Source organism: Telmatherina bonti (assembly GCF_933228915.1).
Source record: "Telmatherina bonti genome assembly, chromosome: 8".
Classification (NCBI taxonomy): Eukaryota; Metazoa; Chordata; class Actinopteri; order Atheriniformes; family Telmatherinidae; genus Telmatherina; species Telmatherina bonti.
The window spans coordinates 34299941-34312269 of NC_136626.1; positions in this window are offsets into that span (position 1 = coordinate 34299941).

The following is a 12329-nucleotide window of genomic DNA, read 5'->3' on the forward strand; positions in this document are numbered from 1 at the left end:
TGAAACTGAGACATTTTATCATTTCATGGAAACCAGTGCATGGACTCAGGAAGAGTCCAGAAATCACACAGTTCAGGCTGAAATCCACACCTGCAGGTTAAAGCTCCATCATATGTGAAGAGGATCCAGAAACACGCCGTCTTCTCTGGACCAAAGCTCATTTAAAATGTTCTGAGTGGAAACCTGGATGAAGATGTGGAATAGTATGTGGACAGCATGGACGGCGTGTCCTGCAGACTAAAGAGGAGAGGGAGCATCCAGCTTGTTATCAGCCTGCATCTCTGATGGGATGGGGTTGCATTAGTGCCGATGGCGTGGGCAGCTTCCACATCTGGGAAGCTCCATCAATGCTGAAACATCTGCTCCCATCCAGACAACGTCTCTTTCAGGGAAGACCTTGCAGGTTCCACCATGCTGGACCACATCCTGCATCATCACAGCAGCATGGTGGAACAGGAGAAGAGTAAGGAAGAGAAAAATCCAGCATCAAATACACAACGGGTTATTTTTTTAGTTCAGAAAAACACGAGTCTATTAAATGTCCCTCGTCATCACCGGGGACAGCTTTGTTTTTAAGCAGCTGGTTGATTCTCCATGTTTTCTTTCAGTTTCATCTCTTTATTTGTCATCACAGTATCATTTTCTGTTCGAACTTTCCACCAAATTTCAACCACATTTACTATCAAGAGTGACATTAAGACCAGCCATTTGAACCTGTTAATGGCCTGTACTGGGCTGACTGGGTTAATACAATACACACTGTGAGCTAGCAGCACCATCCTTGTTACGCGAGGTGGGACAGGCGAGGCGCTCCAGCAGCTTCTTTTGTTTCCTGCAAAGGAGGAAATGGGCGCATTCCTCACATTACCATGTGCATGGGCTCTGACTGAGCTTCCCATCTGTGGTTTCACAGAGGATGACAGGAGGGCAACCAGCAGCCACTGACATTTTCTTTTAATGGGGGGTTTCTCCAATGAATAACACCCGTGTAACCTCAAACCTCCTCTTGGAAGACAATAGCTGTGAAAGATTTGTGGGTTTTGAAATAAAATGAGTAGAATTTCGTTGGTGGTGACTCAAGTTCAATACACAGATCAAAATAACGTCTGGTGTTGCTTATCAGATATGCGAAGTAGCAGCTACATCTGGGGTGTTAGGCAACTGGATGTGAAAAACATTTGTCAGAGTCTGACTGGTTGCAGGTTTAAAAGAAAGGACCCATTGCACCTGGTGACACAAGAAATTCCTCACATCACCATAAAAGTAAACAAGTGACACTGGAGCAGTGAAGATCTCTAAACGGGACTACGCCTGTGGGTGATGCTGTTTACAGATAAGGCCAAGGCTTCCCCAGGCTCGTTTCTGCATGGTTTTCACACCATTTAATTTTAAATTCAGCATGTTGTGATATAGATACAAGTATCTCAGTGCACCATCAAGAGCAAAAAGGTGAAATTTCTCAGAAGTGTGTTGTTAAAAAATTACATCCAACCATAACAGAAGTGGTATAAGTAAAGATTAAACAACGAGGAGCCGTGCATTATATGGTTATAATGTACAACACTGAGTCTAGAACACCCCGACCTGCAGCGGAGTGCTTTATCACCGTCTAATGCACAGATCCGAGTTGTTTAATCCGCTTATACCGTGTTCCCACACAGTAAACATTTCATAACAAATGTTTATTTATTTTTTTTACAAAACTTGCTAAACATGTTTAAGTATGGGAACTATTTCATGTTGGCCTCGATTAACCTTTAATGCTAAACAACCGTTTCTGTTTCTGCTAGCACGTTTCTGTCATTCACCTGTCAAAAGCAGCTGATCTGAATCAGTTGATTAATGTGTTGCTATGGTGACGCCCGTATCAAAGTGATATTACAGGGATTTAACTCATCAAACTGTGTATATACAAAAATAATGCAGACAGTTGTCATTAGAGTTATTATTATTGATCACGGTATAAGTGAAGGTATTGTAAAGCAAGACAAAGATTAGCATCTATCTTCAGTCAGTAATGTTAAAAACAGAAGATATATTAAGTTTTAATGTAAGTTTTAACATGCATATTAAAACAGAAACAAAATCAGGTTTTACCACTTGAATCTGAACCTGAACTCATGACTCAAATGATTTATAAAAACATCATCATCTGTTTTCAGTCGTCTCAACTGCTCTGATGGAGGTTTTAAAGCTTTCTTCTTACACTAACTAACACATCTGCAGCTACACCAGCAAGCTGTTGCAGAAACAGGGAATTTATCACTCTGGTTCACGCATATTCATGTCTGTATCCATCAGCCATTAGCCTGTTCCCATGCAAACCTAACCACACCTTCTTCTTTTTCTCTGAACATGAATACAGCGGCTACTCTAAAATAGTTACTCGCAGGCAAAAATACACTGTATTACAGAATTTGATGAAAAACTATACTGTTTGAAATGATAGCAAGAGGCTGTTCAGTATCGAAGCCTTCTTGTGGCCTATTTCAAACTAATGGTACATGGGATTGTTTGATTTTAAAGGGAAATTCTGATATCTTTTTATACATTTGAAAACCGGTAAACACAACCAGCCTAAAAATTGTGAACTTATTCATCAAAAACCAACTCAACAGGAACATTTGTCACATAGCCTGTTAAGGTTTGAGAGTCAGGCCAGCTTCATCAAAGTAAACAGCTTTCACACCCAAATGTCACATCCTGCTGCATACGAAGCAGTGGGAAGACAGACATGGTCATGTAAAGAGGAAGCGCGGGTCATTTACTGACTGATGTTAGCAGGAATTTACTTGCTAAACCAAATAAAGCCAGACCAAGCAACAACTTCAGCTGCCAAGCGCAAACACCAAGGGAATGAGAGCAACTCTGTTCATGAAGAAGTCTGTTTTAGTTAAAGTCAACTTGTTCTTTCATAGACTGCTCAAGGTGGGACTTGTACACCTTTTAAAGGCCATTTCTGCTCGCTTATGGGGAAGTCAGTTTACACTGATACATATGTCTCCATCCTCATACTTCCACCCATCTTTTACGTTGCCCTTGTCGTTAAGTCAGTTCATCCACTAGTGGGCAGCACTGAGTTCAGAGTTCACTTCTGCATGACGGAGCTTGGTAGCGGTAATGCACCGCTATAAAGATGTTTACAACTATTCAAAAACAACACAAGTACAAAAATAAAACTTATTCTGCTTCTTCTTTTGGTACTTTTTACTTGGCGGTTTCAGCGTTGTCTTCTCCTCTGGTTTGTTTCTTTATTTCTACAAAACTCAAAACTGCCCCCTATGATTTTTAGTGGTATTGCTCTATTTTCTGCATCAAGTGATTGACATCTAAACCCTTTATAAAGGGTCAAAGTTACGCGCTTAACTGATGCAGAAGATGGACAAAACCGTCCATCCACCTGTGTATACGTCTTCTGCATGAAGCAACGAGAATGCTCAGTATCAGAAGGTGATACTAGCATGGCAGAACGCACCATTCTTTCCATCATCGACACATAACCACACATTGATGCTGCACTGATCTGCATCTGCTTTGTCTGTGCTAACAATGAGGACCAGAGACAACTTAAAAAAAACTTTACCCGGTGCAACTGTGCTGAATAGTGGTTAGAAGTAGCTGTGTCGCTGTAGTCATCTCTCCAGTTTGTGAATGAAGGCAAAGAGATTTCAGGATAGCGTTGCATCTGTGGGAGGAGATTTCTGCATCAGCCTGAAATAAACATTTATCTACTTATGTGTTTCTAAATGAGCATTATGGGTTAAGACAAAGCACAGTTTTTAAATTAAAGCAATCAGTCTGATGTTTTAAAAGTGGCGTCGACTGGAGGGGCTGCTGGCCATCTGCTTGAACCAGGGGTCAGAGATCAGCTCCTGCATGATTGTCATCTCTTCATCCCCAACATCCTGCTATCCCATTTACCAGCTCAGGACCATCCCAGCTAGTCAGGCATTGACTAACCACCCCCGCCCCTCAAAACCTCTAAACAGCATGTTGTTCTATTTCTGCCTTTTCTTTTGGGGGGGGGGTCTTTGACTTTAGCTGAATCGACTTCAGTCAGTTGCCTATAAGTTCAGGTTAGAATGACAGGTTAGGAAAGGACCTTATCTAAAACACATAAATGGAAACCTAAATATAATCTTTGCCAATATTCTTTTTCAGTCAAAATCTTCACTTGTTTTATTTCATACTTTTCTGTTTGTAAATAATTCATCTCAAAGCACTTTTAAGCTATAATTGTAATAATATTATAGTCAAGCGGCAACCTCCGGCCGTTAAAAGTGAAGCCTATTCAGGAGTGCATAAAACTGCAGTTCCCCCTTCATCCACTAGGGGCTGCAAAACAGAGCAAATCCCCATAGACTCCCATGTTAAAAAGACCAACTTCACAGCAGAAATAAACATGTTTACAGCCTGGTACAAAAATATATTTTTCGGTTTAAAAGGTCAGGTTTACCTTCATGACAACTGTGGGGGGAGTGAATTTTTTTCTAACTCGCCCGTTTAAAATTAATTTAATCTCGAAGTTAGGCAAATTTAGGGGTGTGTTCTTTTGATCAACAGGTACCCGATCTCCAGTTTCAATTAAGAAGAATGTAGAACAACCGCGGTTTTTAGCCGGTAAACAACGTGACTTAGCTTTAGCCCGCTTACCTCCGTTAGCTGGGTAGCTCCTGTTATCTCTGGGTTAGCTCAGTTAGCTCTTAGCTACAGGCAGCTCAGAGTTCGCGCGATGTCAATCATCCGCCATGACGCTCACAGCCCCCCTCTCAGCTCCACCTCTTTGCCCATATTTGTATTTTCCGGGCGAGACGACGCGCATGCCCCTGCCAAGATGGCGATGGTAGGAACCGCCCACCGAGCTTCAATTCAACTCTTCAGAAACCTACGGGTGACGTCATGGAGGCTACGTCCATCTGTTTATATACAGTCTATGATTATAGTTTATAATGTCATAATCGTCCAGTTCTGGAGCAGCAGTGGTTCAGGCAGTAGAGTAGGTCATCACCAGAGGGGAGATGGTTTGATGGCTCAAGACATTTTACCTGAGAACCTGCAACATGTCTGCATCAGAGGGCCATAGATGACTGATGACAAACAGGGACTTTAAAAAGAAATTAGCAATTCTTAAGTAACTTTTGGCTAACAGAGTAGCCTACAAATGGCGTTTTGAGAGCAGTGAAAGTTAAACTTTTTGGCTGAGGAGATTCAAACTCTCCGGCTGATTCTTTGACTTCACCCATCATAAATGCGGCTGTGAGGAACAGTTACAATGCAATGCTACGACAAATGCAGGAAGAGACTTTTTTTGTGGTGCGCTTACTGAATTTGGTCAGCTTGAAATGGACCAATACCTGTGTTTGTAGGCAGGCCGAGTCTGCTTCTTTGATCCGAATCAGAATTTGTTTGGCACATTCACAATTCCCAAAATGAAGTGGACTTTCCGAGCAACCTGACGAGGACACAAATATAAAAAAAGGTCGATGTGAATGTGACCTAAGAAGACTAAAACACCCCCAGCAGGAAAGATGACTACTGGACTGGTTGAGAGTGGAGCAGACAGGGAAGGGCTCAACAATTACCTTAACTCTGAACCACAGAAAAAGAGAGAAAAACAGGTTAATTATAACAACATCATATACAGTAGTCAAAGACTGTAGCGCCATAACTAAATAGATGGTTATTGGTCACCAAGCTGGTCATCAAAAGGAATATTTTAAGGCCAAGAAGCTGTCTGCTTCCTGAAACCCAGACAAGGAGTTGGTTCAGTAAGAAAGGGATCTGATTGCTGAAAACTCTTGTTGGAAAGTAACGCCAAAGCAAGTTTTACAAGTCTTCAAGACCCCAAACTGATAATAATCAGCGTTTCTGCAAAAACTGACAAAGAAACCGGCATGACATTTGATGTGTATAAATACCCAGAAAAGCTGAAACCCAAACATTCCTTGTCTTCAGTGTTGCAGAAACCTTTTGGAAAAACGTTGAGTTCAAATTAACTATTCGAGGAAAAACTCCTTTGTGTGTTTGACTCACAACACATGTTGCAACAGACAACATGAGCATTCTTAAGAATTCTTGTTTCTCAATGGTGCAAGATTTTTTACCTAAAATAATACATCCTGAAAAGGAAACAAGGCCACGTAGGGTTCCCAATGAGGCGTTTCATATATGTGGGATGAATTCAAGCTGCTGATAGTGAGCTGCCTTCGTTACCACAAAGGTGAATTTTGCTGAACGGTTAATGATTCGTGGCTTGTAAAATCCGAGGAATGGAATTTAGTGGGATGTCACACAGCTTCAGGCTAAGGGGCAGATGTTATGTGGAAACAAAGCAGAGCTCAGACCATCTCCCACCCTCCAGCGCAGAGGCAGATGCACCTGTCAGCCCCCACCATATGGACTCCAGCAACAAGAATGCAGTGTATACGAAACAGACAGCAGGCGGAGCGTACAGTCAACAAGCTCGAAACACAAAGAGAAACCCCTTCTGACATGCTGTCTTCATTTCATTCAGCACAAAACAAACACACACCTGTTTTCCTCACAGCGAAGATCTATTCAAACACTGTCTTCCTTTTTCTTTTCCTGCTCCAGACTCTGGAGAGCATGTGGAAGAGCCATTTAAAGCCAAATCAGCTGCGGTTGTCTTTACAGGCCAGCTGCTGCTGCACATCTTCAACGCAAGCCGTTTTAATTGTCAGCAACAAACCGGAATGATCCTAACATCACGTGTTTGCTTCTGCTTGCTGGCGTAGAGCTTCCAGGTCAGATGAAGATGCTTTTTCAGTGGAGAGTCCTCAATGTCCCAATCAGCCAATGAGCAGAGATGGACGAGCGTGTCCGAAGCCTGAACATGGACATACGTCAGGCACTTGTAGCCGAACAGAGCAGCTGGCAACCCTGAACAGTTTCTATATGCAGACTATATGAATGCTTGCTGTATGTTATGTATTTTATGAAGCACAGTGGGGCTCCAAAATGACAACGCTAGCACGGTTTCTCAAGATGGTCACTTTATTGTGGCTTAACAAACGCCATGAAATCTACAGAAATAAAAGACAGTAGTTTCAAGCACCTTTTATAATCAACAGAAACACACAAATGTTAGCAAAGTATTACCTCGTTGCCGCCTCTTGTGCAGCTAGCTAATTAGCCTAGCTACTGTAGATGTGGCTCGATCAAAGTCCTGTATGTATGTCTGAGCGTATGCAGCTCTTGAAGCCTCTTACACTGAACCAAACCTCGCCATATTAGCAGTATTACAATAAAATATTCTTATGAACGGCATAATGATAAATGAAATGCCTTTTCATATTATGAAGAATAATAATTTCAGGAAAAACAATAACAAAAAAAAAAAAAAAAACCACCTTAGCATTTGGAACAGCAATAAAATAATAAAATAATAAGATAATAATAAAATAATAATAAGCTTCTTAATTGGCTTCTCTGTAATTTCAAAGACACTTTGAAATGAGTTGAGGCAAGGCAGGATTATCCAAATACAGTCGATCCTCGATTTACGAACAAGTTCTGTTCCTGCTGCTGCGATTTAACCTGAAATTTCACATGAAGCGGTTTTTTTTTTTCCTTAAATACCCCTTTGATCACTAAATAACTACCTAAATATATGTAATACACCTAAATACAACATATTAAAAGAAAAACAGTAAACGGAATTAAAATACGCGCAGAAGCATCGTCTCAGCCTCCGTGTCACGCGTCATAACAGCTTATGTGGACCCTCGTTACTTGAAACTTGCTCTATTTAGTTTATTTACATTTATTTAATGAGCATGGTAAAGTCAAAATGACGTAAGTCGGGAATTGACTGTATGGCCACGTGCCCGGGGACCTCTGCACTTTTAATCAGGCCCTGGGTTGAGGACATGGTCATACCTTTTCATATATTCTCATCACCTCAATCAGCTGTTTATTAAACCTCATGTCAGCAAATATGCAGATTGCTTTTCCACACTGACCACGCCCACCTCATATGTCCAACCAATCACACGATGCTTTTCTGAGCCCGGCAGGAAGACGGTTCGTGCAAGACGTCCCCAATCACAAGAACAAAATAAACAAAAGGTTTTATATCAGCCTTTAAACGAGACTGGCAGGTGGACGAGGGGAGGGGGGGGCTGTTTTGGTGCTTTATCTGTGTGAGTTTGTGAGAGATAATGAATAATTAGACATATGTTTTTAATCTTGTAAAGTTATGTTTGGGTGTGTTTTTGGCTTTTTTAGTTTGTTTTATATCTAATCACATACTTTCTCATTATTCATACTTTTAACTAGATATTTATCACATATGGTGAATTTTATATTGTAAATAGTATTTATATCTTTATGTATGTATGTGTGTGTACAAGTATGTATGTCCTTATTTTCTTGAATGTCTCATCTGCCAGTCTTTGACCTGGATATGTGTTAAGTGTGCTCTAACAATGTTTTTACATCTCATATTCTAATATTTACTCCTTGTCTTTTCTCTGTGTCTCTGACTCTGTAATTCTGGTGTAATCTCGCAGCCTGGGGTGAATAAAGTACGTCTTATTCTGCTGTTTTTGTGGCTGAATTAAGTAAAAAATTGTAGATGCCACTGAGTGACTGGTAGGTACCAATCATGTCCATTAATGAGGAAATGGATGGAAAACGACGTTATGGCAACAAGAGGAAGTTTTCCTGGAAGATGGTAGCACGGCAAGCCTCCAGGAATTAAAAGGTAAATATCATCTGAAAAAAACAGACTTTTTCCTGAAAGTTAAATTTAAAGCTCACCCGGCTTGTCTGTGAAGACACACAAAGGGTTAATATTGGAAAGAAACGTCCAGAATGTGGAAACATCTGACCTAATTCTTCATCAGACCAAAAGTAAAGATTAAGCAAGTTGAAGTTAAGCTAACATTATATCAGAATCACTGGAAAATTAATTTATGAAGCTAACTGTAAATTTTATTTGGCTTTAATTATAACTCTTCTGTTGCTTTTTAAATGATAATATGTTATTAGGGAATCAATAAATATCAGATCTATTGTTGCATTTCTTGGACTAGAAAAAAAATCCATGGACTAATTTGGTTCCTCGGGGCTCGAGGCTTAAAGACGGGCATCAAAATGAAAAGAAAAAGAAAGATCAATATCTTTTTTAGGGCTTCATAAGGAAAATACTTGATAATATGAAAGAGTTTTGTATTCTTGATGTCTTTTAGGATTAACAGACTGATCACAACATTTGTCGTGGTTGCTTTTATTAACAGTCATTTTTCTGGGTGCTTGTAGATATCTGTGACCAGCGGTGTAGTCCAGGGTATATACAGGCAGACACAAGGCCGGATTATCCAATGGGCATTAAGGGCACAGGCCCAGGGGCCCACGCCCATTTGGGGTCCATGTGGGGCCCACGTAGGGAAAACACCAGCAGTTTGGATATGAAAATAAATGTACATAAAAGCCAGATAGTTACACTACAGTGTCCAGTTTGTTACTATTGGTACCACTGGCTGAGAGATGTTAGACATGTCGTTTCACAGTGTATCGTTCACAATTTTCACAATGTTGCGGTGGAGAAGGGGGCCCCTGGAACACTCTGGGCCCAGGGGCCTGTGCACTTTTAATCCGGCCCTGGGTGTACAGTGTAAACCCACTTCTAAACCCTCCTGGGATGCTACTTTTACAGTGACAGACACAACACTGATGGAGTTAGCCGGCAGCTCAGGTAGCTTTAGCCTGATGATCATACACATAATAAAAATATATCTATATGTGGTCACATGGTGTTTTTTAATTTGGAATTAAAAATTCGGATTCAAATAAATCGTATTTATTGTATTCTCCTATAAGTTTACATGAAAATAATAATTCTGAATGAAGGTTTACATGAAACACGTCCTTACTAAACATTCCTCTTTAGAGCGGCGGGTTGGGAAGGATTCTGATTGGACAGAGGGAGCACGTGACGTATGACATATACCATAAATAAACAAAGTTGGCTCCCTGCTTCTCGTCTTTTCAGTCATAACTTATAAGAACTACATAATAAGTACCAGTTTTGTCGCTAATTTTTATTATAAATGTGAAGTAGCAGCTCAACACGAGCATACTACTTCACTTCCTGCAGCAACTGAGAAGGAGAAGAAAAATAGACCACCGAACACGGGAGGTAAAACAACGCACGTCACCGGGACAGGACAAGCTAACGAGCATGCTCAGAATGACCGGAATTAACTTAGAGCGGAATGAAGGTTTACATGACAAAGGAATTAAATAGATCAGGATTAAAATGCGAATAAACCAGACATTTACATCGGAATTAAGTTTAATTTTGAATAAAAATTAGCATTAGGAATTAAGTGTTTACATGGTTGTTTTTCATCAGTTTAAAGCAGGATTAACTTTTATTCACCATAAAACAGGATTTAAAAATCTCATGTAAATGTAGAAATTGTCTATGAACCTGAAACTGTGTTTTCTGGGTTACTTTCTTTGGGTTTGTTTTTTTTTTTTTAGAAAAGAACAAAACATTGAGAGTATAAACACTTATTGAGGGACCATTACACCACTGTATGTGGTGACCGATGGAATGTCCCGACCGGCGGTGAGGTGTCTACTTCCTGAACCAATACCAATTAATAACGTTCCATTTAGTTTTGTGTGTACCATTGTGCAGATAAGCCAGTGGTGATAGTTACAATAATGTAAATACATGCATAATATGTTTATTCATGTTTGACAGAAAGTGAGCCATAACAAAAAAGTTGAGACAAATCTTTGTTTCTTGTATCCAAAGACTCAGTGAGTTTATTTCTAGATCAAACTTCATCTCTTTACTAAAAGCAGAGTAAGTCCTTGTTTTAATGAGCGTTGGGTTCTGGCTGGGGTTTATTTATTATTGGGACTACGTGTGATGGCAAAAGCTGACAAAGTTTCCTCTGTCTGCCCCCACCTCTGTCCCAAATGTCTGACTTTGTGTTTCTGGCAATTTGCTCCCATTGTGCAGCACTTCCTGATAGGAGGCACTCTGGAAGACTGGGCTCAGTCAACTGCAAAGGAATGTGACATTCCTTTCTAAAATTACGGATGTTTCTTTGGATTTCTGGGGCCGATTTCTGCCATTTTCCCCGTGGTGTCTGGGAAAAGTGTTTCCGGACTGACACCCAAGTCAGTTATACTCTAAATTTTACCCACAATTAAAATATTTAATTTCAGTGCTAAAACACACACACACACACACATTGTGTGTTTTGATGATCATTTGGGTGTAAAATGAATCAACTATTTATACTTATATGGGATTAAAAAAAGATGTTTTATTTATTTCTATTATTTAAAGGTGTATTTAAAAAGATGTCTACATAATGAGTATCGGATTCAGTTGTCTCTTTCACATATTGGTTCTATCTTATTGATAAAAAAAAAAAAAAGATGTTTTTCCAGCATTCCACCTGGTAATTCCCACCTAGATTAGCCTCAGTACGTTTCCACAGGACACGATGGACAATAAACGAGCATCAGATCTGAAAATACAGATGTGAAAAGGTTTAATGTCTTGCTGTTAGTTTGGAGAATCCCTTGTTTCCTGAGGGATGAGCCTGTCTGAAAGTAGTTCTGTGAGAGGAAGAAACTTGTTTTCTTTTCATAAAACAATTTAAATAGAAATAACTATTTTATCAGTTCAACTGGGAGCTAAACTGCTGAGTCATCTCTGCATTAAACTCTTTCATTTGTCGTTAAATTTTCTCTGTTTTCTGATGTTTGTATTGCGGCTCTGTTCAGGATTCACTGAAAAGCTGTTGCAGTGTGTGTGATGTTATGAGTATTGTTAGATACAAATTACATTACCCAGCATGCAACAGTAGCTCGGTGGGCGGTTCCTACCATCATCATCTTGGCAGAGGCATGCGCGTCATCTCGTCCGGAAAATATAAATATGTATGTCAAAGAGGTGGAGCTAAGAGGGGGGCTGTGAGCGTCATGGCGGATGATTGACATCGAGCGAACTCTGAGCTGCCTGTAGCTAAGAGCTAACTGAGCTAACCCGGAGATAACAGGAGCTAACCAGCTAACAGAGGTAAGCGGGCTAAAGCTAAGTTACGTTGTTAACCGGCTAAAAACTGCGGTTGTTCTACGTTCTTCTGACTTGAATTGGGAGATCGGGTACCTGTCAATCAAAAGGACACGCCCCTAAATATGCCAAATTTCTCAATTAAATTAAAAAAACATTCACTCCCCCCACAGTTGTCATGAAGGTAAACCTGACCTATTAAACCAGAAATGGACTTTTAAACCAGGCTGTAAACATGTTTATTTCTGCTGTGAAGTTGGTCTTT